We start from the raw sequence: 6,608 nt of genomic DNA, 5'->3' as shown, positions 1-6,608 counted from the left end.
GTTTTTGCTATATTAAATTTTAAAGTTTTTGCAATAATAAAATCAATGCCACCAAAATTAGAAGGAAACCAGAAAGCTGGGAAACAATCTTCACAACAAAGACTGCTGATCAAAGTCTCAATTCTTAAATAGATAGAGAATTACCTCAAATTTATAATATTGCAAGTCATTCCCCAATTGATAGATGGTCACAGGACATGAACAGACAGTTTGCAGATGAAGAAATTAAAGTTATTTATAATCCAATGAAAAAAATTCTCCAAATTACAACTGATTAAAGAAATTCACATTAAAACAATGAGGTACCATCTCACACTTATTAGATTAGCCAAGATGTGAAAAAGAATAGATTATCAATGTTGGAGAGGTTGTGAGAGGTTTGGGACACTGATGAATTGCTGATGGAATTGTGCCAGGATCTACCCTTTCTGCATAGTGATATGGAACTATGCCTGCAGAACAATAAAATTGTTCAATAGCCTTTGACCCAACAAATCCAATTCGAGGTCTATATCAAGAAGAAATTATAAAAATTGGTGAAAGTCCTACATATTCCAAAATATTCAAAGCAACTTTTTGTAGTGACAAAGACTTGGAAATTGAGGGGATGTCTATTAATTGGGAAATGACTAAACAAGTTATGGTACGTGAATACTATGGTATGAGGAACCATAAAGGGTTGGACTCTAGAGACTCATGGAATGACTTAGGATTTTTGATGCTGAATGAAGGTAGTAGAATCAAGAGAACAATGTACCCATCAACAACAACAATATATAATGAACAACCCTGATATCCTCAGCAGTCCAAAGAACTAAGACAACTATATTTGACTGATTATGGACTATATTATGCCCATCCAAAGAAAGAAAGAAAAGCAAAACTTAAAAAACACAGGAAAAAACTACCTTTAGGAATCTGATGAAGACTAGATAAAAATTGTCTTTTATATATCTCTTTCCCTTAATCCTATTTCCTCAGGCCAAAAATTATTAATTTGAAAACATGTTTAACAAAATATGCATGTAAAATGCTAACCTGAGTATGCCCTGCTGAGAGGAGAGGAGTGGGAAGGGAGGGTGGAGGGAAATTTTGTAACTTAGAAATATGAATGTACATGTGGAGGAAAATAACTATTTTTTAAAAAGCTCTTTTGCCCTCTGAAATATCATTTTCTGAACTCTTTCATCCTTTAATTTTGATGATGCCTAGTCCTATGTAATCCTGACTGTAGCTCATTGCTATTTGAATTGTTTCTTTGTGGTTCACTGTGGAATTTTCTTCTTGACATAACAATTCTGGAAATTGGTTACAAAATTCTTTGGTGTTTTCATTTTTGGATCCCTTTCTGGAAGTAATTGGTGTATTCTTTTAATGATTGTTTTACATTCTAATTCTGTGCAGTTTTCTTTGATGTTTTGTGAAGTATGCTGTCCTTCCTCTATTTTTGATAATGGCTTTTAGGTAGTCTAATAATTCTTAAATTATCTCTTGTATATCTATTTTTCCAGATCAGTTGTTTTACCAATAACGTAATTTTTATTTTCTTCTATTTAAAAAACTTTTCCTTGACTATCTTGATCTCCCATAGTATAATTAGCCTCTGCTTGTACAAGTCTATTCATCAAGGAATTATTTTCTTCAGGTGCCTTTTGCATCTCCTTTTCCATTTTGTCAATTCTATTTTTTTTTATTTTATTTTTTATTTTATGGAGGTGATGATCAAACTTAATGGACTTGCTCAATGGACCTCTGTTGTGAGTTCTACCACCCATAGCCAGTTTAGAGACTTGATCAATGTTTTATAAGAAAGATTTTATCTATTTTGAGTTTTATAATTTTCCCCCAATCTTGCTTCCCTCCCCACACCCCACATAGAAGGTGTTCTGTTAGTCTTTACGTTGTTTCCATGGTATACACTGATCTAAATTTTATTTATTTTGAGTTTTACAATTTTTCCCCCAATACTGGTTCCCTCCCCACCCCCCCCCCCACAGAAAGGAGTTTGGTGGTCTTTAAGTTATTCCCATAGTATGCATTGATCTAAGTTGAATGTGATGAGAGAGAAATCATATCCTTAAGAAAGAAACATATAGTATGAGATATAGAAGAATTACATAATAAGATAACTTTTTATATTAAAGGTAATAGTCTTTGGTCTTTGTTCAAACTCCACAATTCTTCCAAAATTGGGGAAGCTTGGTGACGTAGTGGATAAAGCACCAGCCCTGTTTGCCTTGCAAAAAACTAAAAAAAAAAATAAGATATCCCAAAATTGTATCTGATTGTTGTCCTGTTGGTATGAGCAAGTCCATTAAGGTTGATCATCACTCCCATGTCAATTCTATATTTAAAAATAGAACTGTTATCTTTTTTCATTTGCCCAATTGTATCATTCTATATTTAAATGTGAAATTTATTATCAGAGAAACTTATTGAAGAAACTTTTTCCTCCCAGTACCTGTTTTCTTCTAATTTTTACAATTTTGGTTATATTGGTGCAAAAACTTTGAGTTTATATAATCAAAATTATCTATTTAATCTTGTATGGCCTAATCAATAGCTTGTTTGGTCATGATAAATTTCCTTATTCATATATCTGAAACAATTTCTCTCTTGTTCCTTCAAATTGTGATGTGACCTTTTTGGTCTGCATTGTGTATAGTTTTATGGTTAGAGTTCTTAATCAAATTCCTGCCAGACTTCTGTATGTCTTTATCAATAATCAATTCTTTCCCCAAAACAAGTTATGTCTAACTTTATTAGTGTTATGTTTCCATGGTTTTCAACCTCTCTACTTGATGATGATGTTGATGACGATGATAATTAATAGTGAATATCTAAATAACATTTTCACTTTTACAAAATGCTTTACAAATATGATTTCTCTTTTATCTCACAACAATCTTGAAGCATGTTGGAAAAAAGAGGATAATATTGGATTGCATGTTACACCTCATAGAAGAGACAAGAGGAAATTGAGTCTGGTAAGTGACTTACCAACCTCTGGTAAGTATATGAAACTGTGTTAGAACTCAGATATTCCTGACTCCAGAGAACATGACAGGTGCTATATAAAAATACTTATTATCTCTTTTTTTACCCATTTTTTTATCCACTCTGCTATCTGGATCCAATTTCATCTGTTCTTATAGACTAAGATTGATTATTGAAATTAATGAAATTAAGGATGACTTTCAAAAGTGGGCATTCATTTTGTTTTGAGAGTTTTTGTTACTCCAAAATTTGCTACTAGAAATATTTTAGTTTATCTAGAATCTTTCTCTATTTGAACTTGAGAAATATATGACTTTATTTTTGTATCTTGGTTAGATAAGCTCTTATTTTTAAGAAAAAAATATAACAGTTATGCTTGGATAAATAGATTGTTATGTTTTCAATATCTATGTCTATTCTATAAAATAAATAAAACTGAAATGGGAAATCTCTGACTTGGGATTATCTAAACAATTAAATGCCAGAAAAAAATTATTGACTATGTGGATATAAACAGTAAAAAATGATCTGAAACTAATTATTGAGTACAAAGATTTCTATGCCACAGCAACCATAATCATTCTATTTTATACTACAAGGAACAGATACCACACCACCAAACTTATGAATATTCCTTTGCCCCACAACCATTTTTGTTCATTTCTTCATGCTTGAAAGAAACCAAGTTCTTGGAATCATATTTCTTTTTTTTTTAAAAAGATCTTATTTAGAGTTTTACAATTTTCCCCCAATCTTGCTTCCCTCTCCCCACCCCCCACAGAACATTGTTTCTGTGGTATACATTGATTCAAATTGAATGTGATGAGAGAGAAATCATATCCTTAAGGAAGAAACATAAAGTAAAAGAGATAGCAAGATCAGACAATAAGATATCAGGTCCCCCCCACCTAAATTACAGGTAATAGTCCTTGGGCCTTGTTCAAACTCCACAGTTCTTTCTCTGGATACAGGTGGTAGTTTCCATTGCAGACAGCTCCACATTGTCCATGATTGTTGCACTGATGGAATGTGCAAATCCATCAAGGTTGATCATCACCACCATGTTGCTGTTAGGGTGTACAATGTTTTTCTGGTTCTGCTTATCAACTCAGTATCAGTTCATGCAAATCCATCCAGGCTTCCCTGAATTCCCATCCCTACTGGTTTCTAATAGAACAAGTGTTCCATGACATACATATACCACAGTTTGCTAAGCCATTCCCCATTGAAGGACATTTACTTGATTTCCAATTCGATGTTTTTACCCTTTTTCATCATCTCTTCAGGGTGTAGACGCAGTAGTGGTATTGCTGGATCAAAATGTATGCACATTTTTGTTGCCTTTGGGCATAGGAACCCTATTTCTTGAATCATTTATGTTAAACTTGATTCCTGATATTAATATATATGCATAAAATATGCTTAATTCTATTACAACCTTTAGACAATGGTTTAATAACCTCTCAGGAGAGAATGACAGAATCTATACATGTCAGATCAAAATAAATTATTCAAGTAATCTATCTGAATATCTGTATGCTACCTACATCTATTCCTTTTTCTTTTTAATTCTTCTTATTTGACCTGTGACCCTTTTAGATTTGATCTCAGGTATTAATATTATTCAACTGTGTTCATTTATATAAAATTCAACTCTATATACTCATATTTCATGATAGCTCTGCAGTCTCCAAAACCTATATTGAGCGACATAAAAGTATTTCTCTTTCTTTTCTTATTAATTTCTACACTACTTTTAATTCTAGTAAAGACTGCTGGGAAAATGTCCATTTTTATTTTTACCATACTACATAACAATTTATTTTAAATTCATCTGCCACATGAATATTGTACCAAAATGTTTTGGGACTGTAAGTAATATAATTTGAAGGACTAAACTTAGTAGAAATCAAAGAAAATGGTATGAATGATCCAAGTATACTTTCTTGGTATGGCATTCTGGAATTACTTTTTGCCTTGAATTAAATTCCATACCAGTTTCTCAAGTATAAAGTGAATTGCAACTCAAAAAACATGTGAATAAATACAGAATAATTCTGAACAAGATTAATGTATTCAAATAGACTTCCAATCATTTATCAAAAATATTTTATCTTCTTCAATTTATGTTTCATTCAACATGATTAGTGTTGATAATATTGAAATCTTTCTTGATGATTTGATATCCATTTGCTTCTACCAAAAAAATCTTCCCTGCATCCTATGTTTTTAAGAACTACAGCTATTAAATGAGAAATAAGGGGTTTTTTTTGTCTTCAAAATATTTTTCCATTATTTTTTAATTTTGGGGGGGTTTTTGCAAGGCAATTAGGTTAAGTGGCTTGCCCAAAGCCACACAGCTAGGTATTTATTAAATGTATGAGGCTGGATGATAACTCACCTACTCCTGACTCCAGAGCTGGTGCTCTATCTACTGTGCCACCTAGCAGCTCCCTTTTCCATTATTTTTAATTAAATATTTGGTGTAATTAGAACATAGGTATGTGAAATGAAGGAGAATACAAAGAAACATGTAGAAAATAAAATAATTTTAGAATTTGATGAATGCTTAGTGCATATGCACTCTAATTTCTCATTTTTGTAAGTTTAAAAAGTGAACTTTGAGGGGATGAAATCAGTTGCCCATTGTCTTACAGTTATAAACAGCCAAATTTTGAGTTACTCTCCTCCCATCCCTTCCCCTCTCCCCTGCCCTCCCCTCCCCACCCCTCTTTTCTGTCTCCTCTCTCTCTCTCTCTCTCTCTCTCTCTCTCTCTCTCTCTCTCTCTCTCTCTCTCTCCCCCCATACATGCCTATATGTGGGGATAATCACACATGCAAAAGAAAAAGAATAATTTTTAGCATTTCTATATTTATGGCATGTAATATTTGACAGGTTGTTATTTCTTTTTTTAATTAAATATTTTATTTATTTGTTTTCCCAACTATATATTTTTGTGAGATTTTGAGTTTTACATTTATCTCCATCCTTTCATTCCCTCCCTAATTCCCCTGACACAAAGCAAGCCAACATAAGCCATATATGTATAATCATGTTTTCACACAATATTGTTTTTACAGAATCACACAATTTATTCAACCATTTCCTGATTGATGGGCATCCCCTCAATTTTCAAATCTTTTCTATGAAAAGGACTACTATAAATATTTTTGGACATGTGGGTTTTTTACCCTTTTTATGATCTCTTTGGGATACAGACCTAGTAGTGATAATCCAGAATCAAATAGCTCTCCACATTCCCTTAAACTTTGATCATTTTCCTTTTAGTTATATTCACTAATTCTGGACATATTTCCAAATAGCTCTCCACATTCCCTTAAATTTGATCATTTTCCTTTTAGTTATATTCACTAATCAGATAGTGATTTCTCAGAATTGCATCTTTTTAACATCATTATAGACCTTTGTTATAGGACACAAACTATTTCAATGTACTGGCCAAATTTAAAGCCTAGCATTGTTAACTTGAAGGATAGAATTAAATACATTGTTGGATAATTTGATTCTTTTACAATTTTATATTTATTATTTGCTATAACATAGCAACATATATTTGAATATCACATATATTTAATTTTTTTTTCAAAAC

The sequence above is a fragment of the Macrotis lagotis genome, chromosome 6 (assembly GCF_037893015.1).
Source record: "Macrotis lagotis isolate mMagLag1 chromosome 6, bilby.v1.9.chrom.fasta, whole genome shotgun sequence".
In the NCBI taxonomy this organism is placed as follows: Eukaryota; Metazoa; Chordata; class Mammalia; order Peramelemorphia; family Peramelidae; genus Macrotis; species Macrotis lagotis.
This window is presented reverse-complemented; position numbering follows the sequence as displayed.